Genomic DNA, 20,466 nt, shown 5'->3' with positions numbered 1-20,466 from the left:
ACATCGAGATTAAGATTAAACGAATTTCTTTCACTTGGGAATACACATATAACTATGGAGAACCAGATTTGTGTAAATTACTGTTCGTGGGTGACAGGACATCTCCTTCATAAAACGAGGGGAATACTCTGGTAGTTCGATGTGTGTGTGGTTGAACGTAGCAGCCTCGACCTCTATCCAGCGGTTCTAATGAAGGGCAACGCAGTGAAGTAAACAGTAAAAGGCACCGCTCTTTGCAGCTGGTGCTGCTCTTCTCAGATTCTGCCGAATTACACGTTACTGCCTCCAGTGCCCTGTACGACGAAGCCAGTTCAACAGACCCTGGATATGTTTGATTTACCCGGCTTAAATAACCCTAACAAACGCGATGTCGCTAAGCGGTCCTACGAAGCTGGTTATCAACTCAGCAAATCAACCAGGGTTTCTCTGTCCGGCTGAGAGTGCGTTCACGTGAAAGGGACGGGGTTACCAACATTTGACCAATCACAAACATGGAGACGCGTGCTGACAGCGCAGCGTCATACTTCATGAATGAATAGTGTAAATAGCAAATCCTGCTTGTAGTACAGGCCACTGGTGCCACAGAGATTTCATAAAGTGAAGGATGTTTTCCTTCTATAAAACAGCTGTGGGCAGCAGATTCTGCGAGTCACGGACAGGAATCCCTCAATTTAAATAAAACGAAGCCATGCTTTATTAACTCGTGCGCACGCTTTATTAACTCGTGCCCACGTTTTATTTATTTTTCTCTCAATGAACCCTCCAGGGCTCCGTAGTGTTTGCCAGATGTTTAGTAAAATCTTCTTTTTTTTACAGAGTATAAATCAGTTGTTGGACATCATTTCCACTTTTCCCTACCTCCTTTAGTGGCACTGGTAGTTCTGCGTACCTGGACTCGCATTCAGGTTCAGGTCCGGACTCAAGTCCAGAGGTTCAGGTCCGGACTTATGGCTTGTGTCAAGTTGTGTGAGTAACTAAAGTGAACTTATTGTGAGCTAATTATCAATTGAAAATCAACTCAAATTCAAACTCGTCAGGTTTATTGTGCTCCCTTCCAACTTGTGTCTACATTTCTCTACAAAGTACAAATGTAAAAAAACACTTAGTCTACAAATGACTTATGACAGCAACTACAGTGAACTACTACAACGTTCAAACATGCATTTCATTTACCAAACTAAAGTAACCGAACAGTCCCTGAGCTGACTGAGCCTAAATCCCTAAAGCGTTGCTGAAAGGTAGAGTGTAGAGTAGACTATACGCATTACACTGTTACACACCTACTATACAGTATACACTGTAGTGACTGTACAGTCAGAGGGTACTGTACTGTCTGTACACCATGTCTTTTCTACAACTCTACATGTGTACATTATACACTACATACATAGTGATGTACATACTGTTAGAAATTAAAATCTGAATGCATGAATATATCTAGTAAAGACATAACAGCTGATACTTGATTACCGTGTTAGGTCTTTGCAGCGGCTTATCTGTTCTTTGGTGGCCCCAAGAAAAGGGACCTGTTTTCCCTCAGATACATGATCTGTGGAAGTGCAACAAATTAAACAAAGTGTCAAGTGTTAAATAAACAAGTGTGGAATAAAAAGAAATATCTTGACCCATTAACATTTTAGATTACTTTTAATGAGGGTCCAGTGTGCCCTGTGACAGATGGCTCCAGCTGCCACATTGGGTTTTTTCAGGTCCAACTTAAAATATTTGTACATACACTTATTTCTAGTCCTACTCTACTCACCTTTCTTAAACCGCCTTTGTGTGTTCCCTGCCAGGTAGGAGTCGAAAATGAAAGCCCCAGCTTTTGCACCCACCCATGATATATAGGCGTTGATAATCTATAAATAAAACAGATGTTTCGATAATTCGATAAAGAATTATCAGTTTGCATATGTACTTTTGTCTTATAAAGTAGGCTTACCTCTCCCTCCAACTGTGGTCCTGGGGCCAAGACCATGAGGTTCTCGCTGTAAACTTTGTATGGGCCATACTTGGCCCATAGCGTCTCCTTCCTCCTCCCTGCGCATATGTCTCGGATTTCATTTCATTTCAAACCTTTATTTAACCAGATTGGTCCCATTGAGATCATAGATCTCTTTTTCAAGGGAGACCTGCAGCATATAGGTTCCACGTGAAACATAAAACAATAAAGGACATTATACATTATATTTACAGGATACATAGTTATAGACATTTACAAGTGCCCATAGTATCAGCAAGCATTTCATTTAGCCTAGCTTTAAAAACATGCAGAGGAATGAGATTGCTCAGTTTCAATTCTTGCTGAAGATTGTTCCAAGCAAGTGGAGCTGCGCACATAAAAGCTGTCTTACCGAAGACAGTCCTTGCTCTTGGCACATCTAGCAAGACTACATCATGCGATCTCAGACAATAGCTGCTTGCAACTCTGTGTTATCAGAGAGCAGATATAATACGGGAGTTTACCCAACAAAGCTTTATAGATAAACGTGTACCAGTGACTGAGCCTCCGTACAGAGAGTGATGGTAAACCTGCCTTGGTATACAGTGTACAGTGATGAGTAAGCGCTTTACAATTTGTGACAAATCTCAGGATCTCAGGATCAGGATTACTGTAAAAAAAGAAAAAGGATAACGCATGTTAGTTATTAAGGAAATGCATACTTTGAGGTTTACTTTGTGTCAGTTTACTTACAAGTCACCACCTCAGAAGATGCTCCTTCTGCCTGACTTGATGGAGCCAGTGTTTGGGAGGATGTGGAGGTGGAGGTGGAGGTCAGTGGATCAGCCAGAGGAGAAGGATACAACCATTTCTCAATTTAGCAGGGATCCTCTCCGCTGGCTGGACATAGTGTGCGAGGTGGTCAATGTTGACTTTCATCGTATTGTTTCCCTTTTCTGAAACTATTTCAGCAACTTTCCCCTCAATGTCCACAACCCGGTAAGGTCCCTGCATTTCCACCTCTAGTTTGCCACCTTTTCTTTGCTCCAACCTTTTGTTTCTTTTTAAAACCAAGTCCACCACTTGGAAGTTGTCCGCTTGCCCTTTCTCCAGTTTCCTCTTGCGGACCCTCTCTTGGCTTTTTTTAATCTTTTTCTTTACAAAAAAACGGCCTCCTGTTTTTGAAGTCCCTTCCAGACATCTTCCCTTTCCACCATCCTTTTCACTTTGTCTTCTGTTATCTGCCACAGAAAACAGTTTGAATGTAGAGGACATACATGTTTGAAATAAAAATAATGCTACAGGATAAGCGATTAACCGGATCTTACTTTGTACTCCTTGGGCACCTCTGATGGGTCCCTCGCCTCCCTCCCAAACATCAGAAAATAGGGACTGAACTTTGTAGTCAGCTGAGTTTTGGTTCTCAGACTGAACATGGTGGGCTGCAGGAATTGGTCCCAACGCTTGGGCTCACCCGCCACCAGTTTGTTCAGGGACCTAAATTCAGGTAAAGTACAGACACAAGCAGGTAGAAGACACAATAGTTTCGAATATATGATAGAGCAACCCATTTATTTACTCTTATTATTTTATTTAGGTATAATTTGCGATTACTGTTAATGTAGGAAAAATAATGTTATGTATATTAATTAACATACCTCTAACATTCCATTTAATTTTTCCACGAGCCCATTTGTCTGTGATACGGGGAACACAGACTTCTTTCGATTCCCAGCCTCTCACAAAGGTTATAGTTCACCTTGAAGGAAACATTGGGACAAAAATGAAACCATGAAATGCGAGAATGTGTTGGTGAATTTTGCATTCACACTAAAAAGTTAGCACAGAAATGTTACATATAGGGCGTGGTAATGCTTCAAGGGTATACCTTATTACAGAATTCCCCGCCTTGATCTGTTAGCAGTCTTTGAGGTGCACCAAATTTGTAAAAGAAATCAAGAATACAATTAGTCACCTCATCTGCTGTTAAGTGGGTATGCCTCTGCCCATTTGGTGAAATAATCAACCATGACACAAATGTATTGATTGCCACCATCCGTTAGTGTGAGTTTACCCACTAGGTCCATCCCAACAAGCTCCAGAGGCTCTGTTACCTGAGGAGAAGAAAACAATAGCATTTCAGTAAACCACAGTTCACATGTTCCAAAGCTGAAACTGGCTGGAATTGTTTCCTTGTACCTCAATGGGAGTGTACTCCCTCTTCTCTTTGATTGGCTCTGGGGACACTCAGCAATCTGAAAAAAACAAAAAAACATAATCCACTTTTGTACCATAATGTGTAATTTACCTCATTATTTTATAACTCACCCACTTGCGGATGTCATCCACCATGCCAGGCCAACAACATCTTTTCATGATGCACCATGTGTTTTCTCTACACCAAAATGGCCTCCCAATTGGCTGCAGTGAAACTCTTTAAACAGCTTGTCAGCTTCTTCTGAGGATAGCACCACTTTGGCGAGGTGCTCGGCCATGTCCTTTTTTCTTCTGCATATGTAATGCAGTTCTCCACCTGGTATTGAAATGTCATAATTATATATCATTGAGTGTATTATCATAGCACACGATATTCTGAAGTCCACACACTCTTACCTTTAATCCTGAAGGTCTCAGCTCTTCTCTTGATCACAAACCTGTGATGGCTTGATAAGCCTTCAGGAAAAACGTTCGAGTTTTACATCCATCAGCTCTTTCACAAGTCTTGGGTCCATTTTTGTTGGATCCACTCACTCCTATGTAACCCTAGTACTACGCTCTCCCTCAAACACACAGGCAAACAACAATCACTCAAACACACAATACAATTTCACTCACAAGGACCAACACTATCACATTCAGTACTCACTCACGTTCTGATCTTTTTCTATCTAATTTCTAACTAACTGTTTTCTCTCGCTGTCTCTAACCTCTCTCTACTCACAAAGTTTTGACAAGTCCAGTGGTTTATATAGCCTAGACAATCCAGGTCATTATAATGTAGCTCTACACCTGTTGTACTTGTAGAGTGTAAGCCATGGTAGGGAAACCGGTTTGATCCAGATCCTAGATGGCTAATTACATTGATTGCAGATTGCTTTCTGCTCACATTTAAGTGAAACATGTCTGTGCACACACAGAATTCAGGGTTTTATATGTCGTTAGTGTAAACCAAAAATAAATATGTATGGGTATATTTATATACATACAATAACTATTGTACCGTATATTCATTCTGGACTTACTTTTCTGTGGTTTACCCATGGAATATTGTTTTAACATACATGAAATAACATGTGTTATTTCATGCAAGTTATTTTTTTTCTGCACAGTGTAGAGTTGTGTTGTGATGAGAGGGATACAGGTATTTAATAAAAACATTGATCGCTTGAGAATGGCTGGAGAAGTTGCATCACCATTTATTCGGAGCGGATCACAGCTTGCCATCTCCAGGCTGCTTTCGGGCTGTGAGTAAACAACTTGTGTTTCACATAGAGGCGGTCTGAAGGTATGGACAGCTATCAAAGCTACTATACATCACATTAAGAACGATGTACAACTGAAACTCTGACAAAAATATATTGTTAAAATGATTTATTAAAGTTTGCAATGTTTTGCACAGGCATCCCCACAGTCACCTACTTCGTCATGTTCTAGTCGTCACTGTAAGCTTCACGATATCAGCTTCTCACCCACAACCTCACATACGCGTACTGAACGTGCATCAAAGCTGTCCTATTCAGTCAGATATACCAAAAGATTAATTTGAACAACACGCGAAGCGATCGAGATGTTTGTTTTCCAGTGAGTCAACAATGGGTCCTCAAGGTACACGCCCCAATACATCTGTCGAAAATAATAGAATATCACCAGTTGTTCGGGCCACAATATGTTTGGTAACACCGGTTCCCGACATTCCGGTTTTAACCGGACTTGAACCGAAACTTTTTACAAGTCCAGTACCGGTACGCCGCACTAGTTCTGAGCCCATCTGATGTTTTAGAATTGCTCATCTAAATGTTGCAGGTAAACACACACACACATATATATATATATATATATTATGCACATTTCTCTGGAATTGTAACTTATACAATGTTTCTTTAGTGTAATAACATGCATGTTTATGTAAACCTTAATACACTATATTCTAGTTGAGTATGTAGGCCTCAGTTTAATTACAACTTGACCTTTTGTTTTTGTTTCAGTCGTCTGTGCAACATAGGATGATATTTTCAAAGCACTTCATGGTAAGTTATCAATGTTTTCAAATTGTTGATGTACGATTGTTACTGGCTTAAAACATTGTAAATCTGAGTATAACGTACCTCGTTGATGAACCCTTGAACTGTCACCAATTGCTCAATCACTGTGGTCCGATCCAGAACTGGCACCAGGGTGGAGGGAGGTGTCAGGAGGGCCTTGCCTTCCTCCTCCAAATGGCCTGGAGCGGGGCACACATGTATATGGCTGTGTTTTTCTGCCGAGCATGGATTTGGTATGACCACATTTGCTCATGCCATAATTCCTTACGGTGTAAGTTTGGCCCTCGTTCATTTGTTGGAGCAAATCTTCCAATAAAACTTCTGTACAGTCTGCCCGTCTGTGACCGTTTGGTTTCGATAAACCTGTGTGGCTTTGGCACCCTCTCCATCGAACTCCCACCTTTGTACTTGTGTGGTGTCCTTCACCGCCAGAACCTTCACCTTAATTTGTGGGAGCCTTTCATAAGGCTTAGTGGCCGTTCCAAAGGTTTTGGACGGAGACATTCTGAAAAAACCCAACAAGATATTAAGCAACGTATTAATGATTTCATAAAATACCAGAGACACCGTACTATTATTTCATGGCATTTAGGTTGAGATTTTGATTGTTCAATTAAAATATACATAAGGGACGTGCATTAAACGCATAGTAAAACTGTTCATCATCCTGATAATCAACTACTCTAGTATAATATTGTAAGCCAACATTCAGGTACGATAGGAGGCGCAGTGCATATTTCACGTTGGCTTATAGCCTGCTATTAAACGTAACAAAGGAAGTCCTTCCGTATCCGGCATATCCCACGCAACGAGGAAAGCGCTATGATAGTTATGTGTTATGTTAGGAACGGCTTTCCTCAGTTGTTCAGGGTTACATGGAGGTGGTCAGCACAGGAAATCAGTGGATTGATAGATCATTACAACTGAGGACACGAATACAGCCGTAAGAAATTGAGTGCACTTTTTTAGACAAATTGTCTTGGAGTTAAGTTGCATTACTTATTTGAAATAAATTGGCTCAAGGAGCTTTTAACATGACATTTTATTGTTGGAGGTCAGTTCCTCAATTAGTTTAACGTTAGTTCCTGTGTTTTTGTCCAACTAGTTCATCAGATGTTCTACCTCAGTGCTGAGTGGCTGCTCAGACTGTGGGGGTGCATTGGGGGAGAGGGATCACTCTGGAGGAGACCTTAGCCCTCTCCAGTCACCCCACCCCACCATCACTTTATTCCCCAGGAGGGGGTGCCCCAGTACCTGAACATACCACTTCCCCTTTCAGGGTCGCCACTTTTTGCTCCGCAGCATGGCGGAGCCCAGCTGCCGCGCCAGCAGCTGGAAGCAGTGCCACAAGACCTGTAGCCCTCGGGTGTACAAAGCCAGGCGGGCCACTGCGACATCCAAGATGGAATACTGCAAATAAAAGAAAACACTTTTACACAAATCAAAAAACTATTAACGACCATTTAGACCAGTGATTCTTGAGACATGGGGCTGCACCCTCCTAAGGAAACCCCAGTGCCACCCCTGAAATTGAAGATGTTTTTTTTTTAAATATAAAGCGCAAAATCACAACTGAAGTACAGCCAGCAAGCACAGCCAGCTACATGAGTGATACTGATGGCCTGTCAGGAGAGGAAGAGGGATGCTCCCTTTATTATAGAGTCGTTATCACATCTTTTTAAAGCTCATTGTGACATGCCTTAGTTGAATTCGCGATTCTGATTGCTCAATTCAGAACACGTGACACGTTGTTAATCCAGAACAGACAGACCGCTGTCAAGGATATATTGACCGTTGTTAAGGACGCTCACATCTGCACAAAGAACTCCGGTCGATTGAACTGAATACAGTAAAGTTTGGCTTTTCGAACTGACGAGACAAGAGCGACAACAAAACAGCGTAGAAGTAACGGGCAGAAACCTTCCTTTTTACACAGCGGTCCAAATAGACATCAAGCGGCAAAACATATTCAGTTGCCAGTTACTTTGGCATTAGGGCAGGGATATCTAGATACTTTCCAAGGTTTGGCATAATGAATTGTGCTGCTTTTAAACCAAGCAACGATGTTTTCAAATCTGTAATCAAAAAGCTCCACTTTCCTGCCGTTGCTACATATTTCAAACGGTAACAACGGACTATTTTTCTTTGCGGATGTATGGCCATTTAAATAAATACAACTAATTTTTAAATTAATAAAAACATTTTCTAAATCCATAACAGCATTTAAATTAATATTGGAAGTCATATCATTATTTTGTTGAGAATGTGGCCATGTAATAAGCAGGATAATGTGCAGCGACTTCATGCAGATCTAGATCCCTCCGCTACGCGTCGGACTCCTGATCTGCCTGTCGGGTGTTCTTTTCCCCATAATGACCGCCTTGCTGCACATTATCCCTTACATAAATACTTTCGTCATTTCAATGTTTTACTTACAATGAAGAGTTGGCCCTCTCCCCGGAAACACAACTACATTAACATGCCATTATAGCTATTAACTTAAGGTAACTGAACCACGTGATAACAGTTACTAGCTACATAAACTAACGTTAGCTCGTTGGTTTCAGCATGTCAGCCAGTAATTGACATGAGAAAATACTTATTTGCAGTTCACTATAAACTAAATATAGCAAATATACACTTTTGTGACATTAAATAAGATTATGTTAAGTTTACCGGAGGTTATGCTCTTCCTTCTCCTTCGGAAGGTTTGAGGCAGAAAGAGAATGAAGGGAGGGTCATGTCCGTTTATATAGAATACAATCTGATGAATGTAAAAACAATGAAGCTCAACAGACAGAGTCAGACAGGTTGAAGCTAAACTAACAGCCAATCACATGACGGTATTTTCCTCCAGAACATCGACTCAGCCAATCTGGAGCCGGTGAAATACCACGAGGCTGTTTTCAATAAATTATGGACTTTAAATGTTTATTACCATCACCTGTTTGTCACCTCTGTCCTCAGTGGGTTCGGTTGTCTGTTATTTGTTGTATTTTGAACACTAGATGGCGCAGTCGAGCACAAAATATACCAAAATAAATGGTATTGAAAGCAAAAACCTTCGTCGTCAATGGAGATGGAGATCACACTCGTCCAACTAATTTACCCAGTTTGGTAAATCCCTCTGTGATATATGTTGAGTGGCAATAGTCACCACATTTAGGACAATGAATATATGGCAAACTACAGTGCATTATATTTTAAAGTGGAGAGCCGTGCAGATATGTGTGCAAAATGCAGAGAGCTTAGCATGAACATGGCTCACACACAGTATTAAGAAAGAAACAAGATGTTGTTCACATGATGTGCATTAATGTAATGTTATTATGTGGTGGATAACAGTCACTGTCAGTGGGGGTCCTGGCCTTGTTGATTAAATGAAGTCCATTTATTTAAACAATATGAAGACACTTGAGCTTTTGCCTTAGAATAATAAGCTTTTTCAAACTGGTTTATAAATTGGGAAAGCAATATGTCGACAGTTATTAATACTTACCCTTATCTTATCATTCATTGCTTTTATTAAAAACTGCTCTCATGGCTTCTTCTGCTTTCTCCTTAGTTTCTCCTCAGTTCCACTGAACTCCAGCCAGACTCAAAGCATCCTGTGGTGAGTCTGTTTTACTTTCAGGAAGGATAGAAGTTCTATGTTTACCTGGAAATTGCATTAAATTCAGTTTGACCGTTTTGTAGGCACATTGAAGAATACATGACACTCAGGAAATAAAGTGATGTGCAGTAGAGCGATATTTATTTACAATGAGGAGGACATGTGCACCCGATGTAATAAAAATAACTGAATTATGCGCCAACATTTTGGTATTTGTGAAAAGTCTTAAATTAAACCCTGAGGTAAAAGTAGAAGCCCTGGAGCTATGAGCTGCACACGGCTCTTATACAAGGATGTGTTAGAGATCTACAGCCGTGGCCAAACGTTTTGAGAATGACACAAATACACATTCACAAAGTCGGCCGTCTCAGTTTTGATGGTGGCAATGTGCATATACTGCAGCATGTTATGAAGAGTGATTAGATGAAGAGCAATTTATTTCAACATCCCTCTTTGCTATGAAAATTAACTTAATCCTGAAAAAGGTTCAATTGTTGTGAAGAAGGCTTCAGGGCGCTCAAGAAAGTCCAGCAAGCACCAGGACCTTCTCCTAGCTGATCAGGAGCAGGACCGGAGCACCAGCAGAGCACTGTTTGATCAGGAATAGCAGCCGGTGTGAGAGCATCTGCACACAGTGAGGAGAAGACTTTGGAGGATGGCCTAGTTTCAAGAAGGGGAGCAACGAAGCCCCTTCTCTCCAGGAAAAACACCAGGGACAGATATTCTGCAAAAGGTACATGATTGGACAGCTGAGGACTGGGGTAAGTCATTTTATCTGAATCCCATTTCATCCCATGTGGGAAGTGCAAAAAAAAGCTTGTCCACGCTACCATCATTCCAACAGTAAAGCATCCTGAAACCATTCATGGGGTTGCCACTGTATTTAAAACTATTTGGCATTGCAGAGACAAAGTAGCAGGAAATCACTCTTAAAAGTTTAGTATGAGTCAAAGACCACATTACTGACGTCTGAAACAGGTTACCTGTGCTTCAGTTTGATCTTTAAGCTAGACATGGTGAGATATAAAGGACAATTTCAACCTGATTTTTCAAAAATAACCCATGCATTTTTTCATTTAAAGGTGGGGTAGGGTAAGTTTGAGAAACCCGCTCGAGATCGCCAGAATTTGAAAATACACAACCGGAGAAAATCTGCCACTTCCTCACAGAGCCCCTCCTCCAACACACGAACGTGCACATGACCAATGAGGGCACGAGATAAGTTTGTGCCCCGATGGAAGGCTGACAGGCAGGTAGGCCATCCAATCCGTTTAGCCGGGCCGGCTCAGATGATTGGTTGTACTTTTCACAGTATTACGGCTTCTACAGATGACATTTTTTTTATGGATTTTTTGTCAAAACACTTCAGATATTCTTTGCTATCGGGATGTTAAGAGCATTCCATGGAATATAACAAAAAGTGTATCTCGAGCCGGTTTCTGAAACGTACCTACCCACCTTTAAATCAAGCCCTCAGAATGTGCTGTGTCTGGAAGTATTTTATCATTTTTAATGTTATGGATTAACTTTTTGAACTAAGCATTGGATGCTTGTTGCACCACAAGTGTTGTGCAACGTATTCATCACAAACTCCAAATGTCCTTCACATGTGTAAATACAAGAATATCAATAAAGGGATTCTCAAAATGGTTCCGTGTAAGATGTTTATTTCAACAATTGTTCTGGAGAAAAACCTTTCAGCTGAACAGTTTGTAAGAAATCCTTCACAGAGAACTCAGACTGTACTCATATAGCACTTTGTCCAGTCGCTACGTCCTCCTTCACCGTCTTCCTGCTGCCTTCAACGCACCGCACCTGAGAATACAAAGAAACTACATTTAGTGAAATTCAAACACTTGTTCTGAGGTCATTATTTAAGATCTGATCTCAGTCCCATATCCGCGAGTTTCATCCAACAGTCCTCTTGTTTTAAATTCATCATAGATCAGGAATGTCTGAAATGATGCAGACAAATCTCCTTACATACCTCACAGCAGGAACATGGAGCCTCTGCATCCCAAGGACATCAGATTAGATCTCATGGGCAGATCGATGCCTGCAGGAAGAGAACAGCATTAAAAGAACTGTGGCTGCGCAGTAAGCATTTCTACATGATGAGGTGAGGATCTGTTGGACAGCTGAGTGGCTGCTGATGGCATAAGAGGCCAGAACAGTCAAAGACCGACCTTTTATCTGGCATGCACTTGGAGAACCCTAGAGCTACAGACAAGCCCCGGTCCTTAGGATAGCATGCTGCGAATAGCTCATTTTATACAAGATATTTTAAATTACCTTGAAGTGAGACGTCCTCATGAAGTCACGGCAGCATCAGGATCAGTGCCTCGTGCTCAGAAACTGAGTTTAAATGAAACGCCTTTTATTTAAAGTGGCTTAGTTGTTAGCAAAAGTGGCTCAGTTATCTAAGTTGTCTCAATCAGATCTAATCAGTGAGGGCAAGTTTGTCATCACAGCCACTTTTTATAGTTGAAATATAACTCAGATGTTCTACCTCAGGCTGTGGGGGTGCATTGGGGGAGGGATCACTCTGGAGGAGACCTTAGCCCTCTCAGGTCACCCTGCTCGGTTCCTGCCCCGCCATCACTGTAGCCACTTTATTCCCCAGCAGGGAGGAGGGGGTGCCCCAGTACCTGAACAGGGCCTGGGAGATCAGACGAGCTCCAACCTGAAGAAGAAAAGGGCATTAGGCTCAATGACCAACAGAGCTTTGGGGGAGGTACCATGAGGAATGGAATACTCAGGAGGACCATCAGGACCGGAAGTATCAACACAGAGATTCAGGGGATTGACAGATTTGGTAAAAACATCATTGGTCCCAGAGTAATGTATATACAGTGAACACATTGCACTTTAACTCACCACTTCTCAGAGTAAAGCTGGGGCCACCTTGCAGCGCAGGAGTCGATATTCATATAACTCAGAAAGTATCTGCATTTCACTTCTTAATGTTTCACAGACCTGCAGAAAGATGGAGCACAGCAATTAGCACAGAAGACATTTTAAACACATAAAGCTTATGATTTAGTCCCAAATGTCCTTCCACTTAATGTTGCTGAAACAGTTAATATTTAAACTGATCAGCGACCGTCGGTGGAAGTCTTCTTCTCGGCATCCAGTGGACCGCTCTAAGCTACAGTAGAGCCTGAACGGCTTCGATAGGAGCCTGGTTTATACCATTTAGTCTAGACAGATAAAAACATACCTGCTTTCTGTGCAGACATCCATGGTTGCAGAGCCCAAGTGGTAGAGCTCCTATTTTGGGTGGTTAACTCCATCTAAGGCTAAATACCGGCACGAGACCGATAATCGACAAGCCCCTTAAGGGAAAGTTGAAAGTTGAAAGTTTCTTTATTGACAGATGAGAAAGTCAGTGCATGCTCTGTGCTGCAAAGGGTAATAATCAGAATACTATATAAAATAGGCACGAAACGATGTTTAAGCTCATTTAATTATTTAAAACGGTAAAGCATATTTTGTGAAGAGGACACAATGGACCATCTTAATAAATGTAATTAATTTCAAGCCAGTGTGTTGAATTACCGCAGAAAATCAAAATGCAGAAAGCATATGAAATAAAAGTTACATTGACACGTGGTTCACATGTGTTAGCGTTAAGCTAACCTTAAGCTTAGATATTATACCCTAGCATCATCATATCTTCAGGTGTTTAATTACAAAATAAGGGAGCGCAATGTCTGGTAAAACAAAATCTACATTAACATGCCAGTATAGCTATTAGCTTAATCTAACTGAAACACGTGATAAAAGTTACTAAGCTACATAAGCTAACGTTAGCTCGTTGGTTTCAGCATGTTAGCCAGTCATTGACACGATAAAATACTCCTTTTCAGTTCACTATAAGCTAAATATAGCAACTATACACTTTTGTAACATTAAATAAGAATGTTTGTATCTTACCGGAGGTTATGCTCTTCTTTCTCCTTCGGAAGGCTTGAAGCTGACAGCGACTGAAGAGGGTCCCGGTCAGTGGCGAGCCGTGACCTTTATACCTAGGCCCTCTGACCTCTTCCGTCGGAAAAAATAAATAAAGAGTTATTAAGTCAGTGTATACTTCAGCGGAATATCAAAACGGCCCGGGGTGCAAAACGCATCAATGACAGCGACCCTCTGAAGATCAACCTTGAATGATGGGATAGTAGCCTAAAAGCTTTAGGAATCCAAAGCATAACATAAGTAACCTGTATCAAGATTGAGGCAAAACAAGTGAAATTTGACCTTTTTAGAGGGGTTTAAAAAACTAAACTTTGGCCACATTTGGATACCATCAGCTAAATGAGATAATGTAGTTAATAAATGTATTCTTTGATATGGTTTAGCCTTTCTCAGGCTACAACATGGTTACGTTTATGAATATTATTAAGGAATACAAATCCCTCTTTGCAATGTTTACCAGCCTCCTTAGGCTTTTCAATCACAATCATTCAACTGGAATAAATACAATATTGTTAACATGAAAATATGATTTAATGTTCGTTGTTTAGAGTTATTCTAAGGCTTTACTCATTGGGAACTCGGTATGAGATAGAGCACACTGTTGAGATGTCCAATCTGCCTGTTTTACACACTTTGACCAGCAGGGGGGTTTGTGTTCAAATGAAGCCCGTGATGAAGCCTCATGAGATGAACCCTTTTGCGAACCAATTGGCTGGAAAGTTTCAAAGCTTCATAAGGCTTCATCTCGCCATCACTAGCGGTTAGATCACCGGACGACAGAGTCGGTCTCCGTGTGCACAGACAGGGCTGCTGTTAACGTCTGTACAACGGAACTGTGCCAAAACTACGCCAACCGGCTGCGGAGGGAGACTCCCCCCTTCACTGGAGAACTGCGCTAAAACAGCTGATCACAACGTTCACACTCTGTGGTCACGAACGGCCCGTCCACACAGCGGCGTGCGCTGACGCTTGCCGGCGGGCGTGTCTGAAACTCGACCAACAACCAATCACATGAATCTCCCGCCCCTGACACACAAGCAGCGGTTTGATTGGCTAGAGCTTGTACGCCTCGCCGAGGAGTCAAAAGTTGAACATTGCTCAACTTTTGCAGCGAGCCACGCCAGCTACGCTCCACGTCGCTTCCCACGATGCATTTCCGCTAAAAGTGACGTCACCCCATTCAAAGTGAATGGGGAAGCGTCAACGCACGCCGCTGTGTGGACGGGCCGGAAGTACTCCACTAGCCGCCCCCCCTCTGTCGACTTTCCTGAAGTACTCCCCCGTTGATAGAAATCAACACGTCATGAATTAAGACCCCACGGTTTGATGATTGATAGGTGTGTGGGCTGTCTTTCATTTTGACATGCAGAAAAATGTTATAATAAACATAGATACTGTATGTTAAATGGATATATCCGCCTTCTTCCATTTATCTTTCCATTCCCAACAATATACATAAATAAATGGCATATTTTGGACATAGTTCGAATGGTGATTAATCATGATTAATTAATTTTTAAGCTGTGATTAATCTGATTAAAAATGTAATCGTTTGACAGCCCTAATTAAAATATAAATCAACTAATTATTTATAATGAGGTATAATTATAGTTTAAACTATCCATCAACTTCTAGTGTAATTAAAAGCTCCACCTTTACAAGCTACAACATTAAAGTAAGTGTACTGCATTCATTATTATAATCAAATATAATCTAATGTTATTAGATTACTAAAATGGGCCATTCTGTATTATGAGTATACCTAGAATATAGTTTTATGTTTATGCCATACTTACTTAATTTGAATATAGCCAAAAGGCCTCTTTCTTCTTGCAAAGTATATATGTCAACAACAGTGTGGTAATAGTACTTTAACATAAGGCAAGGCAAGGCAAGTGTATTGATATAACACATTTCAACACAAGGTAATTCAAAGTGCTTTACAAAAATGTAAGACATTAAATTATAAAATGATATCTAAAAACACTCATTTAAAAGCAATGATATAAAATGACATTTAAAAACACTAATTTAAAAGCAAAGATACATGAATAAAAGTTACATAGTGAGATACACACATCTGAAATGTTTAGGTCTGACTCTCAATCATTGCTAACTTTTTAGCAGAAATTGTTTTCTATCACCTCCCTTTCTTTCTACTTTCTTGTTTAACTTGTCCTTTAGTTATTTAAAGTGTTTCATGCTAAACAAACCCCCCTTTGGAAAATTATAATCTGACCCCATGGTACCATAGGTTTCGACGAAACTATTCCTCTTGCTTATTTTTAAATGCACTAGTTAAGTTTACCTTGTCTTTCTAGGACTTTTTTTGTGTCCTCCGCGAACCAGGGTCTTGAAACCAAAACGGCACATGTAGGGGACTTTAACCACCTACGAGGGGACTTTAACCCCAATAATGACTTTAACTCATACTCCAAGGCAATTCAAAGTGCTTTACAAAAATGAAAGACATTAAGAAAATGGCATTAAAAAGCAAATATAATAATAAAAGTACAGTGTTTAAGATATGAATATATCAATTAAAAGCAGCGGCAAAAATAAAAGTCTTCACCCTGGATTTAAAAGTATTCAGAGTTGCAATGGACCGGCAGGTTTCTGGGAGTTTGTTCCAGATATTTGGGGAATAATAACTGAACGCTGCTTCTCCATGTTTAGTTCTGACTCTGGGGACAGAAAGCTGACCAGTCCCTGAAGACCTGAGAGATCTGGATGGTTCATAATTTAGCAGGAGGTCAGAAATGTATTTTGGGCCTAAGCCATTCAAAGCTTTATAAACCAGCAGCAGTATTTTGAAATCAATTCAGAAACTACCCTTTCAATGATTTTTGAACATAAGTCAAAGTAAATTCTCATAAGTAAAAGTAAATTCTCTATGCATAGTAAGAAACTATATCCTATTTGACCAGATTCAGTTCACTATTTGAACAAAATATAATCAACAAATAAGTTATGATTTAGGCTAATATTATGAGTTGGTCTAGGACTTTATTAGTTTCCAGGGTGAGGGACTAATAAAGTCCTAGCATTACATACAGATTTGATGCACATATTTCAAAAATAACGTAGGCCTACATGAATCCATCAATAATAATGAGGGTAATAATTCAACAATATAATATATATCCATCTAAAATGGGCTTCATAATGAGTACTTTTGTTACTATTTCTAATGATTACATCTTTAAACTTTTACTTAGGCTAAGTATATTTGAGAATACAGGACATGTACTTGTACCTTGTTAAATTACTATATTTCTGTCAAAGGGAAGAGATGGGGGCTCCCTCTGCTGGAGGAGCTTGTTATTGTTTTATCAACACAGATCAAATAAACTCAGTAATAGTTTACACATAACTAAAATCCGTGCTGTGCAACAGTCCTGTAGTAAATCCTACTTTCATGAAGGCTTGATATTTCAAGTATTTGTTAAAATAGTTTCAGGGAGGGGCTGATTTGACTGTTCACATTTGACACTATATTTTGATGCTTTTTATTTATTTAAAGGGGACATATCATGCTATATTTGAACAATATATTTTAGGGCCATACCTATATAAAGTATATAAATATAGTTTTCAAAATACCAAACAGATCCTGCATTTTAGCCATGCCTCATTTCGCTCTATTTGCTCTTTCCAGCACTGTTTTTGCAGAGGGCTGATTCTGTGAGCTGCAGCTGACCACGCCCCCCTGCAGGAGAGGGGAGCGTGCTTTGAGATCAGCTGCTGGGCTGTCAGAAGAGGGGGAGAAAAAGAGATCTCCGTCCTCCGTGTTTTATTCTTATAGAAGTAAGAAGAGAAGTGATGGGGCAGAAACCCTCCTTTTTACGCAGCGGTCCAGACATAGACATCAAACTACAACACATATTCAGTTGCCAGTTACTTTGGCATTAGGGCAGGGATATCTAGATACTTTCCAAGGTTTGACATAATGAATTGTGCTACTTTTAAAGCAAGCAACGATGTTTTCAAATCTGTAATCAAAAAGCTCCTCAAAAACGCTATCGAAGCAGTTCCTGCCGTTGCTACGTTAATTCAAACTCAAACAGTAACAACGGACTATTTTTCTTAGCGGATGCATGTCAATTTAAATCAATACAACTATTTTTTAAATCAATACAATCATTTTCTAAATCCATAAAAGCATTTAAATTAATATTGGGAGTCATATCGTTACTTTGTTGAGAATGTGGCCATGTAATAATAATGTGCCTTCATGCCGATCTAGATCCCTCCGCTTCGTGTCGGGCTCCTGATCAGCCTGTCGGTGTTCTTTTCCCCATAATGACCGCGTCGCTGCACATTATCCCTTACATATGATTATATAGAGTCATTATTCATTTGTTTTAAAGTAGGAGGCGCAAACGCTTGCCTTGGGGAGGGAGAAAAAGAGCCACAGCGGAGAATAAACAGAAGGGCAACCATGGCAACCATGCAAGGGAAGTCTTCTTCGCTGCTTTTGTGGCAGACTACAGCGCCACTTACAGGCCTGGCATATGTACTACAGCGTCTCCAGCGCTTTCGAGCGCAATGGCCGGCCGTGGCCCAACCTCTCATTCCCCTGATAGGTGGAGAATTGACCACTAAGCGGAGCACCCCTTTTGTGACGTAGAAAAGAATTCAATTCTGGATCAGTCTGTATCAGATCCGTTACAGCCCCTTTTTTAGAGATTTGGGTATAGAGGAAAAGAGAGAGGATTTTATTTTCTGACACTTGGTGAGTTCCCTGACACACCGGGGACACATATTCATGTATAAAAGACATACAAGAGTGCATTTTGCATGATAGGTCCCCTTTAAATATTTCATTAGGCCATACCAATGGGAATACACTTGTAAGGTTTACATTCTCATTGCATGTTCATTTATCTTCTACCTTTTTTAACACTGATCTTTTGTCTCATAAAGGCTTGCTGACTACAGTACATCTAGCTGAGTTTAATTTATGCATCATATTACTTTCAATAGATTATGGAGAACCAGCCAGGGGTATTTTTGTATGGAGTCATCAGCACTAAATGTGTGAGAAAAGACGATGAGTAGCACATTTAAGGTGTAACATGAAACACTTAATATTTGCTTATGTTAGTTAAAAGTGTCAGCTAACAGCTGTTACTACCTCTGACATTGTGAACTTTCACCCCTCACTGTATGCCGTTTTGGTGATTTATAGCTGAAATATGTCAAGATGTATAAGTTAAACTGGGTTAGAAGAGGGAACTGTAGGCCTTTTGATAGACTATTTTAAAGATCCTGTGTCATGGCCATTTATACTGATCATAATTCCATTGTTGAGGTCTACTAAAATACATTTATAATGTGCAATGTTCCAAACTCACATTGGTTTCTCATACAGCATCTCTGTATAGTATGTGTATTCACTCTGTCCTAAACGGCTTGTTGGATCTCCTGCCCCCCCCCTCCATGTGAGCCCAGTGGCCGTCTGTGTGAGACAGCGAGACACAGCGAAACCCAGCCTGAGACACACACACCCGCAGCCTGGCTGGGAGTTTGTGTCTTCCCAGGCTGAGTTCCGCGGTGTCTCGCCGACCCCACACCAGTGAGCCAGCTCACAGTGTCCCGCTCCTCGCAGCAGCGAGCCTCGCAAAGTCCCGCCAAGTGTGTGTGTGTGTGCAGGGCCGTCCCTGCCCAACTTGGGGCCCCAAGCGACATTGTGAGATGAGCCCCCACCCCAACCGACAGGAGTGAGAATTTTTTTTTTTTCGGAAACAAAGTAGGCTACTTTGCAAATATAATTCCTGTTTATTATCATTATCAACAGTTACTTTTTTATACAGTGAGGTAAATGTGCATGTATGTCATTCAGTATGCGTTTACAGGTGAATACGTCTGCATTTCCTGCCAAATACTAGCCTCAAAAAGATTAAAATATAATTAATGCAAATAAACTACTTCTACTAATAATCATAATCAATTCAATAATATAAATACTATATTATTTTATTATAATATAGTTGTAATATAGTCAAGACAAAACATGCTTATGACATGCTCAAAAACTGATATTTCTTAAATCTGTATTCAAACGTAGTTCCCTCTGTCAGCAATGTACCAACAACTACACACACATTTCTGTCAGTATTTCTCTGTGTTGTTGTTGACATGATGATGACTGTTAGGAGTTAAGGGGAGAGGCTGAGCATCACCATGAAATGTGCAAATTGACATAAAAATTAATGAAAGGGGAAAAAATGCTCCATGTTTTTTAGGCTGTAAACTTTAACTGTTATGTAAGCCAATAGACAGACAGTTTATCTTCCTCCTGTACATTAGCAGATAAAAGGCATCTCATACTTGAATGAATGTTAAATAAAGAATGCTGGAAATAACTGCATCTCCATTAGCCTATATGCTCTGCAGAGACTGCCTTCTTCATGTCGTGAATTGCAGCTGATGTTTTAATATGGCAATTGGCAATTTGACTTATACAACATTCGCAAGTTGTAAATTTGTCTCATACAATAACCCACCTTCGGGTGATGCTCTAGTTTCTTCATGTTTTGTTTTTTTCCCTCTTGCTTGCGCCGCACTGAAACTGTCTTTTCACCGACATCTCTTCACCTGCACTAGTGGCCGTATCAAAGCCGTGATTGGTCAGATGTCGATTCATTGCAACGGTGTCGGGTTACAGACGTGCT

At 40.5% G+C, this 20,466-nt stretch overlaps 2 long non-coding RNA genes and 3 other non-coding genes across 5 annotated transcripts in view; all 5 read right to left on the bottom strand.

Annotated features, from left to right (window-relative positions):
* Positions 1-20,466, bottom strand: part of LOC117455015 (uncharacterized) — a 39,638-nt gene that overhangs the window by 2,918 nt on the left and 16,254 nt on the right. The gene's annotated exons all lie outside the window — the stretch shown is intronic.
* LOC139434800 (uncharacterized) lies at positions 11,468-11,969 on the bottom strand. Its single transcript, XR_011644105.1, has 2 exons — positions 11,805-11,969; positions 11,468-11,632 (listed from the first exon to the last, which is right to left on the bottom strand). It is a non-coding gene; the product is annotated as an uncharacterized lncRNA (long non-coding RNA).
* Positions 11,697-11,767, bottom strand: LOC117455666 (small nucleolar RNA SNORD99). Its single transcript, XR_004553112.1, has one exon. It is a non-coding gene; the product is annotated as a small nucleolar RNA SNORD99 (small nucleolar RNA).
* On the bottom strand, positions 11,943-12,073 carry LOC117455708 (small nucleolar RNA SNORA44). Its single transcript, XR_004553151.1, has one exon. It is a non-coding gene; the product is annotated as a small nucleolar RNA SNORA44 (small nucleolar RNA).
* Positions 12,865-13,002, bottom strand: LOC117455680 (small nucleolar RNA SNORA16B/SNORA16A family). The gene has a single exon (XR_004553125.1). It is a non-coding gene; the product is annotated as a small nucleolar RNA SNORA16B/SNORA16A family (small nucleolar RNA).

Source organism: Pseudochaenichthys georgianus, chromosome 11 (assembly GCF_902827115.2).
Source record: "Pseudochaenichthys georgianus chromosome 11, fPseGeo1.2, whole genome shotgun sequence".
In the NCBI taxonomy this organism is placed as follows: domain Eukaryota; kingdom Metazoa; phylum Chordata; class Actinopteri; order Perciformes; family Channichthyidae; genus Pseudochaenichthys; species Pseudochaenichthys georgianus.
This window is presented reverse-complemented; position numbering and strand designations above follow the sequence as displayed.